Source organism: Callithrix jacchus, chromosome 5 (assembly GCF_049354715.1).
Source record: "Callithrix jacchus isolate 240 chromosome 5, calJac240_pri, whole genome shotgun sequence".
Lineage (NCBI taxonomy): Eukaryota > Metazoa > Chordata > Mammalia > Primates > Cebidae > Callithrix > Callithrix jacchus.
This window is the reverse complement of record NC_133506.1, coordinates 143,747,916-143,770,451: the sequence shown is the minus strand read 5'-3', so window position 1 is coordinate 143,770,451 and position 22,536 is coordinate 143,747,916. Positions and strand designations below refer to the sequence as shown.

Genomic DNA, 22,536 nt, shown 5'->3' with positions numbered 1-22,536 from the left:
GAAATCAATACTGTGTTTAAAGTCAGCCAAAGAAGAAGGTTCCGGAGTCTTCTGCCACAGAAGTTTCAGTGTTCACCAGTCATCAGTGTCTCAGAGTACTTGTGTTTGTCTCCTTAACTCCTTCATTACTAAATATTCTGCCTTCAAAGGGAGAGAGAGTAGTTTTCTATTTCATTCATTTAATGTCTTGTCATTTGCTGAAAGAGTTTTAAGAGGCTGCTTCTTGGCCCTTCTCTGTAAGCTGAATAGAAACCATATGCATTATTCTAGGAACTTGTTTCTATCAGGGCCCTGTGCCACCTGCCCTTCCCACCATGAGTGGTGAAGTTTTGGTCTGTGTCCTTCTCGAATTTCCCCTGGTCATTCCTTTTTACTTCTAAGTGTGAGGCCTGGAGGAAATTCTTCAGTATCCCTGCTGAAGAGCAGGGCTCCAATACACCCGCTGGAGCTTTTCCAAGGAATACAGAAAGCATTCAGAATGCACTGCCTGGACAGTATCCAGCAGCTCTCCTTGATAGGTGCTTTTAGAAACAGGTTCTTGTGTAGAACAGCTACTGTTACCTCAGCCAAAAAAGGCTGCCTATTTCTCAGAGCCCTGCATACTTAATTAGAACAGGGGTTGGTGCCAGCACTTGCAGTTTGAAAAGTCAGCTTTGAAAGTGAATGCAAGTCCCTGCAAGGTAGAATGATCTGTTTCTTCTTATTTGAGCCAGACATCTGTCTAACTGGCCAGCTGTGCAAATCATCTGGCACAGATTCTGGAGGTGATTTGGTCTCTTCAGTTGCTGCTTTTTCTTTCTTTCTTTTTTTTTTTTTGAGACTGAGTCTTGCTCTGTCGCTAGGCTGGAGTGCAGTGGCACTATCTTGGCTAACTGCAACTTGTGCCCTCCTTCAAGCGATTCTCCTGCTTCAGCTTCCCAAAGAGCTGGGACCACAGGCACACCACCATGTCCAGCTAATTTTTGTATTTTTAGTAGAGACGGGCTTTCACCGCGTTGGCCAGGATGGTCTCCATCTCCTGACCTCGTGATCCACCTGCCTCGGCCTCCCAAAGTGCTGGGATTGCAGGCATGAGCCACTGCGCCTGGCCCAGTTGCTGCTTTTATAGCACCTTTTAATCAAATGTTCACCTCAGACACACTCTCCTCAAATTATGGAATAGGGCAACCAAACACAGATGTGTAAAGAGTGAGGAAGAATGATTGTTCTGGCTGTTGATAACTTTCCCAGGGATGGGCAAGCATGGGTATAGTGAAATGCCCTTCCTTCCCCTCTGCTGCTGAAGATGGTAATGACACTGAGTGGCTTGGAAGTTCACGCCACTCAAGTATTGATCAGTTACTTCCCGTATACTCAGTGCTGACAGGGGCTCAAGATGTGTCACGACCTTTCTTCCTGAGTAGTTTACGATTTGGCTGAGGGTGAGTGGCCATGCACACAGGGAAGCGTGGGAAAGGCTGTGTCGTGGCGCAGCCACCCAGGAATGCCTGCTGTGCGGGCTCAGCGGCCAGAGGCCCAGATCCTCCCCTGCTGTGGTTTCTTTCCTCCTGCCTATCTCCTGCATGTTCTCATCACCCCAAACCCAATCCAGCTCCCTCCCACTTTGAGCTCAGGGTCTTCCTCCAGTCCTTGAGGATGACTTCAGAAATCCTAACTCTGGATGTGTCTACACCAGGGTGAGTCTGGCTGTAGGGTTTGGAGGCTTATCTTCCTGGAGGAATTTCATCAGGGTCTGAAGGAAATAAAAGAGGAACTGGGCTGAAGGAAAGGAAGAGAGGGCTGTTCTTAGTTTTTCTTCATTATTATTATTATTATTATTATTATTATTTTTTTGCATTGGCTAATCCTAGGACTTTTCCCTCCAGTCTAGAGGGAAAAATCTCTCATGCTTCTAAGCTGGTTTCAAAATAAATGAGCCTAGAAAGACTTTGTTAATGAAAGGCCTGTTTGCTATTCTTCCATAATGTTTTAAATAATATAATATATATATATATATATATATTTTTTTTTTGGGAGAGGGGAAGAGACAGTCATTTAAAATAAGAGAAATTCTAAGAAACTCAAAAAGAAAGCAAGATTATCCAAAGCACAAACTATTCTCTTTTTTTTTTAAGAGAAAAAGAAGGGGAAAAAAAGAAAAAGAGGGAAAAAGGAATATTACTTCATTCCTAAAATGGGTTTCAATAATGGCCGATCAATATTTTGAGTGTTTTTTAAAGTGGTTAATGCATATTTTATGTGTTTAAAATGGAGACCTCTATTGTGTTTATTTGTTCTGGCTCTGAGTTCAAGTCCTGGATATCGTTATCAATTTGTTGTCTCGTTGAATCTAAATCTCATTATGTGTCTTATGTATCTGGGTGTTAAGATCTCTTATTGTTACATTAATCCTTTTACCCTTGCATCCTTGTAGCTTTGAAATCTATTTTATTAAGTGTGAGAATTGCAACTCCTGCTTTTTATTTATTTATTTTTGCTCTCCATTTGGTTGGTGAGTATTTTTCCATCCCCTTGTTTTGAGTCTTTGTATATCTTTCGATATATCGTTAGATTTTGTGGATAATGTATATTTTGTGTGTTTAAAATGGAGAGCTCTATTGAGTTTATTTGTTCTGGATCTTAGTTCCAGTCCCGGATATCGTTATCAATTTTCTGTCTCGTTGAATCTAAATCTCATTATGGGTCTTATGTATCTGGGTGTTAAGATCTCTTATTGTTACATTAATCCTTTTACCCTTGCATCCTTGTAGCTTTGAAATCTATTTTATTAAGTGTGAGAATTGCAACTCCTGCTTTTTATTTATTTATTTTTGCTCTCCATTTGGTTGGTACGTTTTTTTTTTTTTCCAACCCTTTATTTTGAGTCTATGTATATCTGGATATACCGTTAGATTTTGTATGTATCTTTTGATTGGGAGATTTGGTCAATTTAAATTTAGGGTTGCTGCCATTTGATATCAACTGGCTATTTTGTCCTTTCGTTGATAAAAATTCTTCTTTATGTTAATGCTCTTTACTTTTTGGTGTATTTTTAGAAAGGGATCTTGGTGAATCTAACGATTATGTGCCTTGGGGTTGGTCTTCTTGAGGAATATCTTTGTGGTGTTCTCTGTATTGCCTGGGGTTGAATAGTGTCCTGCTTTGCCAAATTAGGAAAATTTTCCTGGATAATGTCCTGGAGAGTATTTTCCAGCTTGACTTCATTCTCTCTGTCACATTCAGGTACACCAATCAAGCGTATATTAGGTCTTTTCACATAGTCTCATTGCTTGTAGACTTTGCTCATTCCTTTTTATCCTTTTTTCTCTATTCTTGTCTTGTCGTTTTGTTTCATTAAGTTGGTCTTCGACCTCTGATACCCTTTCTTCTGCTTGATCCATTCGGCTGTTTAAGCTTGTACATGTTTCACTAAGTTCTCATGTTGTATTTTTCAACTCCATAAGTTCATTTGTATTCCTCTCTATATTGTCTATTCTTTTCAGCATTTCATCTAACCTTTTTTTCAAGTTCTTAGTTTCTTTACATTGGGTTAGAACAAGTTCCTTTAACTCCCAGAAGTTTCTTATCATCCACTTTTTAAAGCCTACTTCAGATAATGGAACACAGTCCTTTTCCATCATGGCTTGTTCGGTTGCTGATGAGTCCTTTTCCATCAGGGCTTGTTCTGTTGCTGATGGGTTCTGATTTTGAGTATACTCGGCCTTCTTAGGCTGTTTTTTTCCCTTCATTGTAGATGAACCGGCTTTCTAATTAGGTTTCTGAGTCGACGTCCGACTTATTGATTCCCAGTGCTGGGATCCAAGCAACCCACTGTGGCAGCCTAAATAGCAGCGATAAGACTGATGGTGCTCTTCTGCCCGGGAATCTCTGGTCTGGCTTCCCTCTTGAGTCCGCAACAAGCGGCTCTGACTTCCCGGAGCTCCAAACTCCGGTCAGTAGGGGAAGCAGTCCCGTTGGCTCTGCGTGAAGAGCTGCTGCGCCGAGACGCCGGCAAAACCGCTGCGGCGGCCACAGAGCGCCGCGCTGGCGACACGTGGGGCTCCTCCACTGGGAATCGGCTAATCGGTGAGTGACGAAAATTCGTCTAAAGATGTGGCTTTGTCTCGTTCTCTGAGCTTTCACTGGGAGCTACAATCCTGAGCTGTTAGTGGTCGGCCATCTTGGATCGATCTCTTTTTTCTTCATTATTGATAGTAGTCACAAATCATTGGAAAATCCTAAAAGACTGCCTGAGGGACCACTTCCAGGTCAGAAGGATAAGCAGGCAACATAGGAATATAAGACTGTGTTGAGGGCAGCACCAGGGGAGAGGAGAAAAACACTAGTCACAACCCTAGATGGTGAGTGAAGAGAGAATAGCCAGTGGTCCATGGAGAAGAGACACACAGGGACAAGGAAGCCAACCTGGGTACAAAGTATTCCCTGAATTAGCCCCAAGAGTCCTGATCCTCACCCACGACCTCAGCTCTCCCCTTCATGATATCAGCAGTGATTTGGAAATGAAGGAGTCCCCAGAAGGGAGTGCAGCTGTCGCTCCTTCCATCCTTCTTGGCATTTCATGCTGGAATAATAAATGTAGTTCTGGGGTATTAGGTTTGCAGATGTTCTTAGCATACCATGGTCTCACATATACACCTTAGGTAATTTGGGCTGGCCCAGGGAACTGTTCATCATATTACCTCTTTCTAAGGAAACTATATGCCAAATTCCAAACAAGCGAAGTGTTATTTTTGTTGAGCAAAACCTTTGTAACATGAAAATGAAGACATCTAAGAATTTTACTGCATAAGAAGACACAACAGAATGGTCCAGAGGAGTGTCAAGGGACCTGGATGCAAGTCTTGCATAAATGCTTATCGAGCCAAATACCCAAAGATTTACATGTATTATGTGCAAGAAGAGGATTTGGATTCGTTTTTAAGGTTACTTCTGCTCCTTCTAAAAACCAGCCTAAAATGTAACATGTCTTCTCTAAGAATCCTAAATGCTTCTCAAGTATCAACTCCTTGGCCTTTTATCCATAAGTCCTCTAGTGTTTCTAGAAAGCTGCAAGAAGGATGGTATTGCCCTCTTTTTATACACAAGGGAAGATGTTTAGAGGTGTGGATTTCTCAACTTTAATCTACCGTTTTGGTTTGGCCCTTTGTGAAATAGCATTGTCTTCAGTGCTCCTGGCTTTGTTGTCTTAGTTGTAAGATCTTAGTCTTGAGAGAGCATCAGGGCCATACAGCAATCATTTGGCCACAGGAATGTCGGTCACTTAAGGCTGTTGTTGCTGTTGTATTCCGTCTCAGACGCAGATGCTTGAAGTTTCCTCAGATTGGAAACATCAAGGAATCTCCTTGTGCAGGGAATACTCTGGGAAATTTAACAAGTTTCAAATCTTGGTATTTTGGAGGTTAATGGAGATATCTCTGGGTGTGTGTGTGTGTGTGTGTGTGTGTGTGTTTACTACTACACATGGGGCAGGCCTACCCCATAGGCAGTGTGCCGAGAGTAGCCTAGATTGATACTTTAAATAAACTAGAGAATTGAAACTTATACTGAACTTGTTAGTATTATGAGACATTCGTCTATAATGAAAGCAGATCTCTTAGTTTATGGGATAGATAATTTCGGAATCTTATTTGTGTTATTTCAGAAAATATTTTCATGGCTAGCTATTAGAATATGTCTATGACCTGAAAATGAAGAGCCACACTACTTGTAAAATACTCACTCACATTTTCAGTGAATAAAAGATAGCTTGAATAATGTAAAGATCAACAGTTCCCTAATGGTTGAGTTATATTCTTTGGAGAAAAGCTTAAGCACTTTTATTTTTATTTATTTATTTTTTGGAGACAGTGTTTTGCTCTTGTTACCCAGGCTGGAGTGCAATGGCGCGATCTCGGCTCACCGCAACCTCCACCTCCTGGGTTCAGGCAATTCTCCTGCCTCAGCCTCCCGAGTAGCTGGGATTACAGGCACGCGCCACCATGCCCAGCTAATTTCTTTTATATTTTTAGTAGAGACGGGGTTTCACCATGTTGACCAGGATGGTCTCGATCTCTTGACCTCATGATCCACCCGCCTCGGCCTCCCAAAGTGCTGGGATTACAGGCTTAAGCACTTTTAAAACTTAAATATTATGTTCATTGCTGTTAGGTCTGGGAATCTGCCCAAGCAAGTTATTTTGGCAACCTTGTTTATATTTAACCAACGTAGGCCACTGAATTAAGCCTTTTTTTTTCTCTAAAAGACTTGATTTTGCCAGTAAGAATTTGGTTATGCAATTATATGTTGACCAACCAGAAGGTAAAAGCCCCAGATTTGAAGAGTTTGGTGTTTTCTTTGTCATTTTTAAGAGTACAGTTCAGTGGCATTAAGCACATTTACATTGCTGTGCAACTTTCACCTCCATCCATCTGCAGAACTCTTTCTGTCTTACACAAATGGAAATCCCCACTTCCCTTTCCAGCCCCTGACCACCACCATTCTACTTTCTATCTCTATGAATTAGACTACTCTAGGTACCTCATATAAGTGGATTCTACAGTATTTCTCCTTTAGTATCTCCCTTACTACACGTAATACAATGTCCTTAAGGTCTTTTTATGTTGTGGCATATGTCAGAATTTTTTTCCTTTTTAAGGCTGAGTAATATTCCATAATGTGTATATACCACATTTTGTGTATTCATTCACCCACTGATGGAAATTTGTGTTGTTTCCACCATTTTCATTCTTACCAATGGCTGCATGGCATTCTGTTCTATGGTTATAACATATTACATAAACCAGTTCTCTTTGGACAGGCTTTCAGTTTTTTCCATGCTTCAGTGAATAAATGTGAACTTAAATCATTTCACACATGTCAAAAGCATGTTGGTCAATCAGATATATTGATATTGATTTGCTGAGAAGAATGTTTTGGACACATTAAATTTTGGGATGTTGAAGAATTTCCCTCTATGAAGATTATACCAATTTATGTCTCCTTTATAGAGAATCTGTCTCCCAAGCCCTCACCAAAGCAGCATGTGAACAATTCCTTCATTTTTGCTCATTTCAGGATGGAAAATGGTGTCTCGGTGTAATTCTAATTTACTTTTCTAGTTTGAGTGAACTCTGAATCAGGGCCATTGTATTTCTTTTACTGCAACTATTTGTTCATTTCTCAGTTGGGCTGTTGGGTTTTTCTCCTCCCTCTTCTTTATATTGGCTGTTGTTGAAAAATGTGCTGTTGTTTGGCATCCCTAGTGGAGCCTGTGGGAGTCTTTGGAGCTCTCCTATGAAACAGGAGCTTTGTCTGAGAATTAGTAAAACCTGCTTTTCAACACCATTGATCAATTACTGGCTTGGTAACAGTAGGTTTTATTAAGGGGAGAGTCCAATGCAGTAGGAGGCCTTACTAAAATCGTTCATATACTGAAGAAGAATACCTTTGCGAGAAAGTTATAAAAATTTCTAGTCTCTCAATGTATTTCAATCTTAAGATTTACTGAAGTTTTTAAACATTGAATATATAAACTTAATAAATAACTTGGTATGAACTAAAAGAAAAACCAAAGTAGCTTATTATTAAATATTATTTGCTAAGCTCATGCAGCTAACTGCATACTGGAAAACTCTAACTCAACATGCCCCACCCTGAACTCATTCCTCTGACCCACAGAGTAACTTCCCAGTTCCTGAGTTTGCTGTTTTGCTTCTCCAGAAACTCTCCACTCTTTTCTGTATTATTCTCTACACCATCACCATGGCCTGAAAGTTTGTGTCCCGGTAAAATTCTATGCTGAAATCTAACCCTCAAGGTGATGGTATCAGAAGAGAGGCCTTGGGAAGTGATTAGATCATGAGATCAGAGGCCTGATGAACAGGGTTGGTGCCCTTAGAAAAGAGGCACCAGAGAGCTGTCTTGCCATTTATGCTATGTCAGGATTTAGCAAGATGGCACCATCTGTGAACTAGAAGGAGGGCACCCACCAGACATTGAATCTACTAAAACATTGATCTTGGAATTCCCAGCCTCCAGAACTGTCAGAGATAAATGTCTGTTGTTTATAGACCACCTAGTTTTTATGGCATTTTGTTACAACTTAACTTTCTTAAGTTCTACTGAAACAATCCCTCCACTGTGTCCACCACCCTGAATCCAATCACCACTCAATCCCTGCTGGGTTCCCTCAGCCACCTCCAGCTGAGTCTTTGCCTTTAGACTTTTCCACATTGAGCAGTTGCCTGATCTGTCACCAAGAGGAGTTCGTGAAATGCAACTATCTGGCTTTGTAAAACCATATCCCTGGCTAAAACTCTTTGGTGGCCCCCATCCTCCCTAGAAGAAAACTCAAACTCCTTAGCATGGCCTCTGGGCTGGCATACCTGGCCCATCCCCTCAGTTTCCTCACTCATTGCCCCTCCTTCCTATACTTCACTGTTTCCAATAGTGATTTCTCAATTCCTTAAACTCAGTGTGTACCCTTTTTTCAGGACTTTTGAATCTGCTCTTTTTTTCTGAAATTTTCTCCCGTTTCACTCCCCAGTCTTTATCAACCTGAGCAGCTCTATTCCTTCTTCCTCCAGTGAGTCTTGCCAAATACTCCCAGCCTGGTTTAGTGGCTTCTTCTAGGATCCTGCACGTCCCTTAGCTTGCATAATTGCCCTATGCTATAACTGCCTGCTCCCTTGTATAAACAGGCGCACCCCACAGAGCTGTAAATGCCCAGGAAACAGGATCATGTCTACCTTGTTTCCCATGATCATCCAGAACCTAACATATTGATTGCTCATAAGCATCTGTTGATGGATGACTGTTGAAAGATGGCTGGAGAACTAACAGAGAATGCCTTCTGGGGGTGGGGTGTGGCTAGGTGCCAGTGAGTTGTGATAATAACACTGAGTGTCTTTCCTGCAAATCACTGAAACCTGTGTGGCTAGAAGAGAAAGCTGAGTTGCCTGCAGTTTTTTTTTTTTTGCCTGATGTACCCCTGGCCTTGTGAGAAAGACAGTGAGGAAGATGAAGCCTGCTCAAGGTTAAGATCAGGCAGAGGAGAAACAGACACCTGCCAGTTGTCCTGGCAGAATCCTAGGCAGGGCAGCAGCTCCCTGAGGTGAGAAGGGGCACAAAAGCTCTCCCTGAGGTGAGAAGGGGCACAAAAGCTTAGGGCAGAAATCCTGGTCAGGGCTGGTGGGGAAGGGATGGATTCAGAATTCAGCATCACTCAAATTGCCTTCAAAGTCAGCCCATCCAAGAAGAACCTGTGCTGTCTTTTGTTTTGTTTTGTTTTGAGACGGAGTTTTGCTCTTGTTACCCAGGCTAGAGTGCAATGGCGCGATCTCGGCTCACCGCAACCTCCGCCTCCTGGGTCCAGGTAATTCTCCTGCCTCAGCCTCCTGAGTAGCTGGGACTACAGGCACGCGCCACCATGCCCAGCTAATTTTTTGTATTTTTAGTAGAGACGGGGTTTCACCATGTTGACCAGGATGGTCTCGATCTCTTGACCTCGTGATCCACCCGCCTTGGCCTCCCAAAGTGCTGGGATTACAGGCTTGAGCCACCGCGCCCGGCCTGCCTTTCTTTTTAACACATTCCTGTCCCTCTCTGAGATGTAAGTTGGTTTGGGACTGATTCAGGGCAATAAATCCTGAATTTATTTGCAGAATGTAATTACTGATTTGGGACTTAAGTTCTAATCAGTATGCAGTCCAATAAAAATAGCAAAGGTCATATTTTACTGCACTCTAAAGTAAGCAGACTTTTAGCTGAAGACACTCTCAGGTGACTTCCTTTCTTGCCCTTTTCTCCATGAAAATTTACAGGGAACATTGTCATCATAAGAAACTTCTTCTCCACTGGGCTTCATACTGCAAAGTTAGTGAGTCCCAGCCCCCCAGTGTCCAGCTGTTCTTGTTATTACTGCATTCTTTTCCCCAATGCATTGATAAGACTCATGTTCATAGCAAGGCCAATAACAAAAAAGAGCAAGGGCTAGAACTGCGAGCACCATGCATATTGTGCGCATTTGTGAAAAATTGTTCAAGAGGTAAAAATACTTCTTAGCCCCTAACACCAAGAGGACAACAGAGTAATCATCCTACAATGACCTCTGTTTGTGGAAAATCAGATTAGGGAGACTGAGTTGGGGACAGGTGGAGTGGGGTTGGGGGTGGGTGAATGGGTTGTTTTCTGTATCGTTTCTGAGGAGAAAAATCTTCCACACCAAGCAGTGGTGAATGGGACTGTTCATTCAGGCTTTGGTATAGTGCAATATGGAAAGACCTCAAATGGGAAGAGGACACAGTGATTATGAACATGGGGTTATTGTAATGATTGTCACTGCTATTGTTGAGTGGTTACTACAAGCCAAGCACTCTGCGAAATATTTTACATGGCTTATTTTATTTAATCCTCATGAAATCTAGGAAGTGAGTAGAGTAGGTTCATTTGCAGTGAGATGACTGAGTACCAGAACCCCCCGACCCCCTGTGCCCTCGACATTCCTCAAGTCTGGGTTCTTGGTATAAAGTGGAGAACTGGAGTTCAACCATGTGCTCTCAACTCAGAGACCCACTGTCTCCGTCACTGTCCAGGAGGTCTGAGTCTAGCTCTGTTCCTGATAGCTGTGTGACTTTGTGTACGTACGTCTGTGTGCTTCAGACCAACATGAGGTATATAGGATTGTTGTGAGAATTATATAAAATAAGACATATATTATTTAGGGTGATACTAAGTACTGTAATAAACAAAGCAGATATGTCTGGTCAGTGGCAGGTGCTAGTGGTGGTGGATGGCTTTGCTCCACGAAGTCTGCAGGGATCTAGGCTAATGAAGGCTTTGTATATTTGATGTGTGATTTCCAGGACCGCTGGGTCCTAGCCACAGACCAGAGAAGAATGTTGGCAGGGGTAGTCTCAGGTATGGTGAGGCCTGAAGGGTCAATTTGGGGGGTTCTCTTTAAGAAACCAACACAAGGTGGCCCATGACCAGATTGCTACAGCCCCTTCCTGATTTTGAAAGGGTCCCTGCAGGAGAGGGATCCTGCAACCTAGGATTCATTAGCTTCCTGGTAAACTCTCATCTGTAGTTGGATGAACCTTGGGGACATGGTCACATTTGGCTCCACAATGCTGGGAAACACTGTCTACACTGCCCGTGATAGGTGACTGCTGGCATCTGCTGCCACGTGTGCAAAGTGCCTGGCACGGCAAGAGCTAGGAAGCATCAGCTACTATTTCTCTGTTTACAATGCAGCATGGGAATTTCCATCAAGCCAGCTGTGCCCTGACAGCTGCCTGTCATTATATTTTCACCAGCATGCTCTGGGCATCATATAATGTGCCTGGGCTTGGTCCAGGCCACTGTGCTTTCAGAAGAGCCTGGAAGCATTAGCAGAGATAGGTTTAAAAGTCCACAGTCTTAAGTTACCACATAGGATGCAATGAACCTGTTGTAGTGAAAGGTCATGGACGGAACGTCCCAAGGCTTGGCACACGGTGGCAGCCTGGGTTCCTAATCCTGGCCCTTTGTAACTGCAGGGTCACAGCTGCTGCCTCACATAGAACTCAGCGCATTGTGGATCAGTCCAGTTACATATGCAGTCCAAGGCAGCAGCTTTCAATAGTTTAATAGACCATAGTTTTAATTAATGGTTTTAGTTGATCTGCCACTAACTAGTTTGTGACTGAAGTAAGTGGTATTAAAGTGCTGTTCTTTCTAGAAATGTATTGTCTACATCATCAAACAAATTGCCCTTGGCTGTACATTTACGGCAATAAGGCTTCTCTGCAAATGAGAGAAAGCACTTACCTCTCAGAAGAGTGATGTTGTTTAACAGATGTCAAATGCTTGACGCCAGTTCCTACCAACGACGTTCTCAGCCCAGGTCCTATACCGTGTGCACGTGGCCTATCTATGCTGCAGCCCTTCCTACAGACCCCTGCATGACATTGTTGGACCATGGATTCAAACCCACAGGCGAGGATAAGTGAGAATTTACCTAGGAAAGCTCATCCTTTGGCTAGAGGGAGAGGAAGCAGCCATGCTCTCTTTTTAAGGGGATCTCTAGGTAGTTCCCCATAAAAGTCCCCATCCAGCTGCAAACCACCCCTGCTCACAGCAGGCATTATTTATGCAGCCTAAGGGTGAAGCTATTGCATTTATAACTGATTTGTCTGGGAAGTTAAATTTGCTTATGTTCAAGGCATGTGTGAGTGTGCAGGCAGCTAGGGTGAGCACATATGTTAACATAGTATGAATGGAGCTTCAGCTCTCAAATGGAGCTTCAGTTACTGTATAGAGGGAGAAGTGAGACAATCTTGCCATGGCTTCAGAGAGAATTAGGGTGGAAGCTGGAGGATGAGGTATTGTCCTTAACAAGGGCACAGCTTTCTATTAGAATAGAAGCAGATGTGTTGGGGAGGAGGTTCATGTGTGGGACTGGCTGGCATGATTGCAGCTGACCTTCAGGCCCTTGCTTCTGAGATTCGCTAAGTGCTGGGTAGGTCCTGCTTATCCGCAACTGGGAGCCTGTCTTTAATGACCACACATGGGAAATGTTGAAGTTTTTTGTTCACCGTTGAGTACTGAAGGTGAGAAAAGAATAAAATGAGCGTAGAGTGCTATTTTTTAAATATTGGAGTCTGTGTAGAGGAATAAAGAGCACTCGTTTTTGAAAACGGAAGAGTAGAATTCTAATAGTCAATAGGCAATAGATTTTTCCTGCCTTACAGTCATAAGGAAACTAGCTTGTAACCAAGCTACTGGCTAGTAAAACCTACATTTTAGGCCAAAAGGGAGATTAAAAGTTAAAAGCACATCTGCACACTGCTACAGAGCATTTGCTTTAATTAAACTGGTGAATTGGTTTAGCTCAGTGTTCTGAGCTAGGGGTGATTTTTGCCTCCCAGGGGACATCTAGCAGTGTCTGGAGAAGGTTTTCAGTGTCGTGACAGTGTAAGACGCTGTTCCTGATGTCTAGTGGGTAGACGCCAGGAATGCAGCTAAACATCTAACCATGCACACACAGCCCCCAAACACGAATTACCTTATCCAAAAATGTCAGCAGTGCCAAGGCTGGGAAACCCTGGCATCGCCTGAAGATACATAGCAATCTCGTTTGCTGTTCTAAGACTACAAAAAATTGCATGTTAAATTATTTATCATACATAGCTGATGTCCTGATTTTATCCCTAGAAAGACAAAGAAAGGTGTGATCTTTGAACCACACATAAATCAAAGGTTATTTTGTTTTTATTGTTTGGCTTAATAAAATCCAGGTGATGAATCTTATTTAATTGGATTTGACATTAACATTAGTATCACTGGGACTTGGTTTTTTAACTTGGTATTATTTATGACTTATTTTTAGATAACTGATTATGCTGATAACTTAAAATGAATCCAGCCCACGTGGGAAGGAATGACAGAGGTCAGCTCTGGCAGGGGCCCTAATGGCTGCCGTTTTCAGCTGAAAACAGATGCAGTCTCCAAGTCGACTGAGGTTTTCCCTTTGAGATAACAATGTGAGATCACGGAATATCATCTGTATCTGATACGCATTTTCATAATTATAATCCGTATAATTTTGTGATATGGAAAATTTTGATTCTTCTTACCAGAAACTTCTGAAAAAATTACAAAGGCAGAGAAATGAAGGCGGTTATGTTAATTAATTACTGATTTGCAAATGAGAGCACAAGATGCGACTCTTTGAAAAGTGTAGAGTGGTAAGGGCATAAAAATTCACATAAGCCAGCTTGCCTTGAGAACTGGGGAAGGGTGAGGCTGCCTTGAACTGCTTGGAGGAAGTTGTCATCTTTTATTCGGAGTACTGGTTGGACCCTAAGTGCATGTGCTTTGTCTCTGCCTGAGCTCCCTGTTTAAGCAAAGACTTCAAGAGCCTACAGAGACAACTGAGAGATAGATACGGGATGGTGAGATACACAGGACTTGGGTTGCTCATTCCGGAAGAGAACAGACCCTAACACTGTGTTGGAGTCCCTGAGAGAGTGAAGGATTTTAGGTCGTTTTTACTTGCTGTTGTAACAAGTTGTGAACCTAATGTGATCTTTGAACACACGTAAATCAAATATTATTATCTCATATTTCGGGGGTCAGGAGTCCAAAGTGGGCTTCACTGGGGTGACTCAAGAGTAGGCAGGATTGCTTTCCTTCTGAGGCCATGAGAGAGAATCCACACTTTGCCTTTCCACCTTCTAGAGTGTTACAAGAAAGGCCTCCAGCAAATTAAATTTACCAGAGTTCAATTGAGCAAAAAACGTTTTGCAGATCAGGCAGCCCCCCAGAACCAGAAGAGGTTTAGAGCAACTGAATTGGGCTGTCACATGGTTGGATAATATTTATGGACAGAGGAAAGAAAGTGACCTACTGAAAATGAAGTGACGTACAGAAATGGCTGTATTGGTCACAGCTGGGCACTTGCCTTATCTGAACAAGTTTTAATCATTGGCCACTTGAGCTTGGCTGATTTGCTGAGATATAGCTACTTGTTACAAGAGTAGCTTACAGGCTGTTTACACATCAGTGAAGTTACAGTTCGCCATACATAAGAAGCTATGCACAAAGTAGGCTTGAGGCCAAACTTAAAATACCTGAGGAGGCAGCTTTAAGCCAAAGGTAATTTAACAAGAGGCTTCCAGCATTCCTTGGCTTGTGGCCCCTCCTCCATCTCCAGAGCCAGCAGTTGCCTGCCTCCAACCTCTGCTTCCATGGTCAGTCTCCTCCTTTGGCTCCCCTGCCACTCTCTTACAAGGATCTTTGTGCCCACAGTGGCCCTTTCAGATTGTCTTGAAGACAGAGACTGCTTTGCCAAACGTATAGGTAGGAGAGTGTGGCTCAGAGGACCCTTGCTGTTCTCAGTGCCCCATTTGTCTTAAGAACAGTGAATAAGGGAATAACCAGTATTCATTCTGGGTCTCTAACCACTCTTGTAAGGATCAGTCATGATTGATAGAAACATCTGGGCTCTGAAATGATTGCTTTTCTGCTTAAACAACCATTAGTTTCAACCAAAAATATCGTAAGCAGAAATGGTCTCCATTTGTGTCTTTTCTTTATTTATTAAGGTATAACGGGCATAGACTGTACATATTGAAAGTGTACACTTTGGTAGATGTGTGTATACCCATCACAATCAAAATCATGTCCATATTCATCACCATCAAAAGTAGAACACACATTGCCCCCTGTGATCCATCCCTCCCTGCCCCATTCCTAGGCAAATACTGATGCTCCCTATCACTGTAAGTTAGTTGCATTTTCCAGAATTTTATACAAAAGAAGGCATACACCATGAAATCTTTTTTTTTTACTTCTTTCACTCAGCATAATTACTTTGAGATTTATCCATGTCATTCCGTGTATCACTAGTTGATGCCTTTTTTTTTTTGCTTAGTAGCTATATTAGTCCATTTTGCATTGCTATAGAGAGATACCTGAAACTGGGTAATTTATAAAGAAGAGTTTTATTTGGCTCATGGTTCTTCAGGTTGTTCAGGAAGCATAGGACCAGCATCTGCTTCTGTTGAGGCCTCAGGAAGCTTCTAATCATGGTGGAAAGGTGAATGGGGAGCAGGCGTGTCACATGGCAAGAGAGGCAACAAGGGAGCGAGGAGGAGGTGTCAGCCTCTATAAACAATCCCCTCTCTTCTGAACCAATAGAGCAGAGCTCACTCATTACCATGAGAGGGCACCAGTTTACCCATGAAGGATCCACCCCCATGACCCAAACACCTTCCACTAGGCCCCACTTCCAACACTGGGGATCACATTTCAACACGAGTCTTGGAGGAGAGAAACTATATTGGTAGTATTCCAGTGTTCATCCAGCCACTTGGGAATAAATATTGGATTGTTTCTGGTCTTGGGCTAAGCTGCTACAGGAATTCAGTTTCAGGTCTTTGTGTGGACAAATGTACTCTCTTCTGCTGGGGTGGTATCTAAGTACAAATGACAGGGTTATGTGGTAGATATGTTTAACTATTTTAGAAACTACCAAACTGTTTTCCAGTCATTGCACCGTTTCACTTTCCCACCGGCAGTGAACGTTCCCACCCTAGAATGTTCCAGTTACCTTACATTCTCTACAGCACTTGGAGTCATCAGTTTAAAAAATTTTAGCCATTCTAAAGGTATGTAGTGGTATCTTGGAAGTAGTTTTAATTTGCATTTTCTCAATGACTAACGATATTGAGCTTTCTTCTTGTTCTTATTTGTTATCTGTCTTCTTTGATGGAATGTCTATCCTAATCTTTTGTCCATTTTTATCAGATTGTTTTCATATTATTGCATTTGAGAGCGTTTTATAAACATGTTATGGATAAAAGACCTTTCTCAGATACATTATTTACAAATGTTTTCTCCTTGACTGTAGTTTAATTTTCTTTTTCTTTTTCTTTTCTTTTTTTTTTTTGAGGTGGAGTTTCGGAGTTTTGCTCTTGTTGCCCAGGATGGAGTGAAATAGCATGATCTAGGCTCACTGCAGCCTTCACCTCCTGGGTTCAAGTGATTCTCCTGCCTCAGCCTCAAGTAGTTGGGATTACAGGCATGTGTCACCATGCCCGGCTAATTTTTTGGTATTTTTAGTAGAGTCGGGGTTTCTCCATGTTGGTCAGGCTGGTCTCAAACTCCTGATCTTGTGATCCACCCACCTCAGCCTCCCAAAGTGCCGGGATTACAGACGTGAGCCACCATGCCCAGCCATCTTTAAATTTTCTTAACAGTGTCTTTAGAAAAACAGAATTTTTTAATTTTGATAAAATTCAGTTTGTCAGTTGTTTCTTTAATGGATCATGTTTTCTGTATTTAGGAAATCTTTTCCTAAACCAGGGTTACAATGTTTTCCTTCTATATGTTGTTACAGAAATTTTATATATCTAGGTTTTACATTTAGGTTTATGATCCAATTTCAGTTAGTTTTAATATATGACCTGAGATATAGATTCAGGTTTTTTTTTTTTGTACATGAACATCCATCTCTTCCAACACCATTTGGTGACAAAATGATACTTTTCCATTGAATTACCTTTGCATTTTTTGTTAAAAATCACTTGGCTTGGGCGCGGTGGCTCACACCTGTAATCCCAGCACTTTGGGAAGCCAAAGTAGGCTGCCTCACTTGAGGCTGGAGGTAGGGAGTTTGAAACCAGCCTGACCATCATTGAGAAACCCCGACTCTACTAAAAGTACAAAAAATTAGCCAGTCGTGGTGGCGCATGTCTGTAATTCCAGCTACTCAGGAGGCTGAGAAGAATCATTTGAATCCAGGAGGTGGAGGTTGCAGTGAGCCAAGGTCATGCCATTGCACTCCAGCCTGGGAAACAACAGCTAAACTCTGTCTCAAAAAAAAAAAAAAAATCAGTTGGCTTTATATTTATGAGTCTGTTTCTAGATTCTCTGTTATGTTCAGTGATCAATTTTTCATCTTTTCACTAAGTTGACTCTATATATATATATACTCTTTTTAGATGGAGTCTTGCTCTGTTGCCCAGACTGAAGTGCAGTGGCACAGTCTCAGCCCACTGCAACCTCTGCCTCCCAGGTTCAAGTAGTTTTCATGCCTCAGCCTCCGAAGTAGCTGGTGTTACAGGTACATGCCACCATATCAAGCTAACTTTTTGTATTGTTAGTAGAGATGGGGTTTCACCATCTTGGCCAGGCAGGTCTTGAACTCTTGACCTCAAGTGATCCACTTGCCTCGGCCTCCCAAAGTGCTGGGATTACAAGCATGAGCCACTGCGCCTGGCCTAATGTTGATTATCTTGACAAGTAGTTTTATAAGTCTCAAAATCAGGTGTTGTAGGTCCTCCATTTTTTTCAAGGCTGTTTTGGTCATTCTAGGCGTTTTGCATTTCCATGTGTTTTAGGAACAGATTGTCATTTTCTATTTTTTTTTTAAACCTGTTTGAATATTGATTAGCACTGTATAGAATATTTACATCAATTTGAGGACATCTGGCATATTAACAATATTGAATCTTCCAACCCATCACACAGGCTGTCTCTTATTTTATTTTGCCTGAACAGCAGGTAGTAGTTGTAAGTGTATACACCTTGACCTTGTGGGACTCCCAGCTCCATCTCAAGTCAGAGAGATGTCCAGGCTCAGGCTGGATTCTTCCTGCCTGAGCTGCAGCCTGGAATCCCCTCCAGGCAATGCCTAAGGAAGCCTAAGGGTTAGCCTATTTGTTTCTGTCTCTCAGGGATTACTCTTAAGTGTGGCCTGGTATCTAATATTTGTAAACTGGTATTTCTTATATTTAGGTTGCTTTTATTTTCAGTGAGGGAGTAACTCTGGTTCCTGTTACTCCATTTTGTTCAGAATCAGAAATCTTCTTTTCACTTTTTGTAGCAGACTTCCCTCATTTAGGATGCAGAGTGCCTCTGCTGTTGTTAATATTCCTGGCCAAATACCTGACTTGCAGCACAGGTAATGGTTTCCTTGCCAGGCCTGAAAGATGGGCCGTATAGTAGAATATAGTCAACAACGAGTGGGTCTATAAACAGGAAAAACAATGTTTGCCCTCATGAGTAATCACCAAAATGCATATTAAAGCCACACAAAGATGGCATTTCACACTGAGGACAGTGAGGTAAGAAACCTAGTGGGAGAGTTAGACATTGATTAGATGAGCACAGAATCAAATACAGAATTTTAGCTGTGGCAGTCTAGAAAGAAGGGCATTGTGCCCTGAGAGAGAACAGAGGGCTTGACCTGGCCTTGGGGCTGGGAAGCCTTCACTGAGGAAGTGTGAGTCTTGGGGCAGCTGAGGGGAGTAAGCATTTTTAACAAGGCTGAAAGATAGAAAAGAGGGTTTCAAAGGGAGCGGTAGGTGCCAAAGTCCAGTGATGGAGGAGAATACAGGAGGTATGTAGAGCCCAGTGAAAGACAGTGCTGATGGCGAGGTGTCTAAGCCAAGCAGCTCTTGGTGGGGAAGAACCTTCCGGATACCACACAAGGAATGACCCTCAGGACAGATGCAGCCCCTTGCCACCCCCAAACCCGCCTTCTAGGGGGAAGACGTAAACCAAGTACACAGTAACAATGTAAGATGTTTGCTAATGTGATCTATTCTATAAAGTGTTGGGGAAGAAACCCCAAGAAGGATTCTAGGGGAAGGGCAATAGGGCATGCAGAAGCCCTGTTTGGGGAGAGGTTTGTGTTCAAGGAAGTGAATTCAGGAAAGCTCTGGGTTAGAGGCATGAATTCGGGAGAGCTCTGGGCCAGAAGCATGAATTTGGGAGAGTCCGAGGCTAAAGAGGTGAATTCGGGAGAGCCCTGGGTGAGAGGTGTGAATTCGGGAGAGCCCTGGGTGAAGGGTGTGAATTCGGGAGAGCCCTGGGTGAGAGGTGTGAATTCTAGAGAGCCCTGGGTGAGAGGTGTGAATTTGAGAGAGCCCTGGGTGAGGTGTGAATTCGGGAGAGCCCTGGGTGAGAGGTGTAAATTCGGGAGAGCCCTGGGTGAGAGGTGTGAATTCGAGAGAGCCCTGGGTGAGAGGTGTGAATTCGAGAGAGCCCTGGGTGAGAGGTGTGAATTCGGGAGAGCCCTGGGTGAGAGGTGTGAATTCGAGAGAGCCCTGGGTGAGAGGTGTGAATTCGAGAGAGCCCTGGGTGAGAGGTGTGAATTCGGGAGAGCCCTGGGTGAGAGGTGTGAATTCGGGAGAGCCCTGGGTGAGAGGTGTGAATTCGAGAGAGCCCTGGGTGAGAGGTGTGAATTCGAGAGAGCCCTGGGTGAGAGGTGTGAATTCGAGAGAGCCCTGGGTGAGAGGTGTGAATTCGAGAGAGCCCTGGGTGAGAGGTGTGAATTCGAGAGAGCCCTGGGTGAGAGGTGTGAATTCGAGAGAGCCCTGGGTGAGAGGTGTGAATTCGTGAGAGCCCTGGGTGAGAGGTGTGAATTCGAGAGAGCCCTGGGTGAGAGGTGTGAATTCGAGAGAGCCCTGGGTGAGAGGTGTGAATTCGAGAGAGCCCTGGGTGAGAGGTGTGAATTCGAGAGAGCCCTGGGTGAGAGGTGTGAATTCGAGAGAGCCCTGGGTGAGAGGTGTGAATTCGAGAGAGCCCTGGGTGAGAGGTGTGAATTCGGGAGAGCCCTGGGTGAGAGGTGTGAATTCGAGAGAGCCCTGGGTGAGAGGTGTGAATTCGAGAGAGCCCTGGGTGAGAGGTGTGAATTCGGGAGAGCCCTGGGTGAGAGGTGTGAATTCGAGAGAGCCCTGGGTGAGAGGTGTGAATTTGAGAGAGCCCTGGGTGAGGTGTGAATTCGGGAGAGCCCTGGGTGAGAGGTGTCAATTCGGGAGAGCCCTGGGTGAGAGGTGTCAATTCGGGAGAGCCCTGGGTGAGAGGTGTCAATTCGGGAGAGCCCTGGGTGAGAGGTGTGAATTTGAGAGAGCCCTGGGTGAGGTGTGAATTCAGGAGAGCCCTGGGTGAGAGGTGTAAATTCGGGAGAGCCCTGGGTGAGAGGTGTAAATTCGAGAGAGCCCTGGGTGAGAGGTGTGAATTCGAGAGAGCCCTGGGTGAGAGGTGTGAATTCGGGAGAGCCCTGGGTGAGAGGTGTGAATTCGGGAGAGCCCTGGGTGAGAGGTGTGAATTTGAGAGAGCCCTGGGTGAGGTGTGAATTCAGGAGAGCCCTGGGTGAGAGGTGTGAATTCGAGAGAGCCCTGGGTGAGAGGTGTGAATTCGAGAGAGCCCTGGGTGAGGTGTGAATTCGAGAGAGCCCTGGGTGAGAGGTGTGAATTTGAGAGAGCCCTGGGTGAGGTATGAATTCGGGAGAGTCCTGGGTGAGGGTTGTGAATTTGGGAGATTCCCCAGGTCGGAGTTGGGAATTCGGGACTGGACCCTGTTTATTTCCTAGGCTACTATAACACAGTACTGCTTTTCAGTCTCTCCTCCTCCAAGTTCTTGGCTGCCATGCCCTGTGTTTCCCCCTTGCCCGCTCCCCTCACACCCCAGCCTCTTTGGCTACTATTAGTATGATCTGACATAGTTCTTCCAGGCTGGGCAAGTGGCCTGTCTTGTACTTGTGCTCTCTCCAGGTGATATGTCACCCAGTCTCACAGCCACATTACATTTTAAGGTTAGAGTTGAGCAGAAGTAGTCAAATATTCTAGGACACAGGGGAAAGTAACGGTGTTAGGTTACTGAGGTTGAGGGTGAGCAGGTGAATGGCTGGAGAGGAGGTGACACCTTTGCACTAATGGCAGGATGCAGGGGATAATATGTCTCATGGAAAAGCTGCAGGAGCAGGAATGGAGGGAGTGTCTGTCTGGGGACACCTGCTTCTTCTGAGAAGGAGGGTGTGAAGTGGGGGGTCAGGGTGGGGCTTGGTGGGGTTGGAAGTTTGAGGAGAGTGGAGATCTCCTGAAGGAATGGCCATGGAAAGGGGAGAATGAGCTGGCAGGAAAAGGCAGGAGGGTGACTGAACTGGCTGCTGACCCTGTTTGGGTCAATCCCATGAATGCCCCTCTGTCCTGATGGTGATGCTTCCCAGGAGATTCAGGCACAGACCCAGGAGGGCGCCCCATTCATCCCAGTGAGTTGGGTGGGAAGCCAGTGGGGTGAGGAGCTTTGGATACCGGCAGGGATGTCAATGATGGCCATGGTTTTGGAGGGAAATGAAGAAAGGGAACCTGATGGGTTGGAAAACAAAAGGAGTCAGCACCAGGAGGGCCAGGAGGCGAGGGAGCAGCAGTGAGGGCTGAGCAAGCAATCTGCAGGGAAGGGCTCCAGCACTGGCCCCAGAGATTCAGACAATAATTTCAGAAGATAAGGCCGACTGTGTGGCCACAACATCTTTCACGTAGACATTGAGCTCACCCAGGGGGCAGGTGGGAACAGAGGTGGACCATGTCCTGTGAGCCACGTCAACATCTTACGTGCCTGAGAGGGAGTGACCAGAGGTCAGCAAAGTGCAGTGGCAAAGGTGAGGTCAGGTGCATGTTTGAGGCATGGGCTTCAAAAAAGCAACATCATAGCTTTTGACCTCTGTCACATGAGGTCATTTACAAGAGGTCTAAGATGATTGTCATGTATGTGTCCATGCACCCATTCAATAGCTCACTCTTAACACTATGCCTGTGATTGAAAGACTTTCAAAAAATGCCTTGGTGAACATATTGAATGACAGGTATCTACCAGTCTCTACGTTGGGCTTGCAGGCACAGAGTAAATCAAAAAGTCTGTCTTCTTCTAAGTCGAAAAGTCGGTCTTTAGAGTCGGAGGCATTGACAAACAAATTCCAGTAGGAAGGAAATGTCACAGTAGCTCTGCATTCCATAGAGAGGGGACAGAGTGACCTCTGGGGAGGGAATAGAGGAGCTGGTCATGGTGGTATTTGAAAGCACTCTGGACTTGTGGAAACACTGGATTGGCCTCAGTGGCCTGAGGCATGGTCAGAGGGGTGGGTGTGTTGGTCTTCTCATCCGTCCCTGTTGGACTGATTAGACTGCAGGAGCTTCATTAATTCGCCAGTTCCTGGAGTCTCCTTGGAAGACACCTGCCGCAAGGCTGGTCTGGCTCCTTGAAGAGAGAAGGGCATCCAGTGTGCCT

At 44.1% G+C, this 22,536-nt stretch overlaps 1 protein-coding gene across 5 annotated transcripts in view; it reads left to right on the top strand.

Moving 5' to 3' along the window:
* SPATA13 (spermatogenesis associated 13) overlaps positions 1-22,536 on the top strand; it is a 326,284-nt gene that overhangs the window by 18,107 nt on the left and 285,641 nt on the right. The window lies entirely within an intron of this gene.